We start from the raw sequence: 1,332 nt of genomic DNA, 5'->3' as shown, positions 1-1,332 counted from the left end.
GTAAATCGGTTCCTAAGTGTAAAAGTTCCGGCCCGCCCCGCGGTAGCCGAGGAAGCCGGCTGGGAGGAGATAGCCTTTGGGCGCACTGAGAAAGGAGACCGGAACTGGATCTCACGAAGGCTCGCGGCTGTCGGGAGGCTCTCGCGAGAGTTTCGCGTGGGTTCCGGCCAGGAGCCCGCGCGGCTCGATCTTCTGCGGCAGCTCGGCTTCGGAGAGAAGGGCTGAAAAAGGGAAAGCTGTTGCCGTGTGCGGGCTTTCGTTATTCCATCTTGCAGGCTTCCAAAGCGGCGCTATGGCTTTGTATTAAAGTATATGACTTCCCGACTTCAGTCCTCCTCCTGCGTTTGGAAAGAGAAATAAGATTATTTTGGCCTCGAAGACCTGACAAAACCCACAGGCACCAAACCGAATACGTTCTTAACGGAGTTCTTTTGCAATGAAGCGCAAACTTTTAGAGCAGCAATGTTTTCTTTTTTTTTTTCTTTTTTCTTTTTTTTTTTGGCACACGAGCTTAGCTGCTCTGCGGCATGTGGGATCTTCCTGGAGCTGGGATCAAACCCATGACCTCCACATTGGCAGGCGGATTCTTAACCACTGCGCCACCTAGGAAGCCCCGCAATGTTTTCTTTTAATGCTAGAGACCCACAGTTTTGCAGAACAGCCTAAAACATTTTTTTCTCTATTACATATATATGTATGTGTATATTCACATATGTGTACCAAATGGAGAAACATACAGCCAAAAATATAATTGAATTTTAAGCGATGAAATCCGTATTTCCCATTTCTATTATCGTACAATTGCATTTATTGTAAAGCTGCTAAACTAATAATTTGACACACCTGAAAGTTGTTCACAGACGACCAGTGTTCTGAGGTAGGTTAAAACAGTATTTTTCACATTGTGGGTGGAAAACAATTAGGTTGTGGTGAAATTGGGTATGATACGCATTTTCCTAGATGAAATAAAACAATATCAGGTATGTCAGAAATAGCAAGGGTGTTATTTTAAATTTTTGATTCAGTTATGTATCTATATATGTACTAGGTCAAAATGTGAAATGCAATTTAGTAGTTTAACATAAAAGTATTTTATGTCACATGTCATTTCCGTAAAGTCTGATGTGGATTAGACTGCTGTCATTGGTGGTGGTCCTCCAGATCTTCAGGCATCTAGTATATTTCCATCTTTCAACTACAGTTAACCTTTGAACAACAGGGCTTTGAATTGTAGGGGTCTGCTTACAGGTGGATTTTTTTTTTAAATAAATAGAAACTACAGTAGTGCATGATCTGTGGTTTGTTGAACCTTCTGATGTGGAAACTGTTTGA

This window comes from Hippopotamus amphibius, chromosome 6 (genome assembly GCF_030028045.1).
Source record: "Hippopotamus amphibius kiboko isolate mHipAmp2 chromosome 6, mHipAmp2.hap2, whole genome shotgun sequence".
NCBI lineage: Eukaryota > Metazoa > Chordata > Mammalia > Artiodactyla > Hippopotamidae > Hippopotamus > Hippopotamus amphibius.
Note: the sequence above shows the minus strand (reverse complement) of the source record.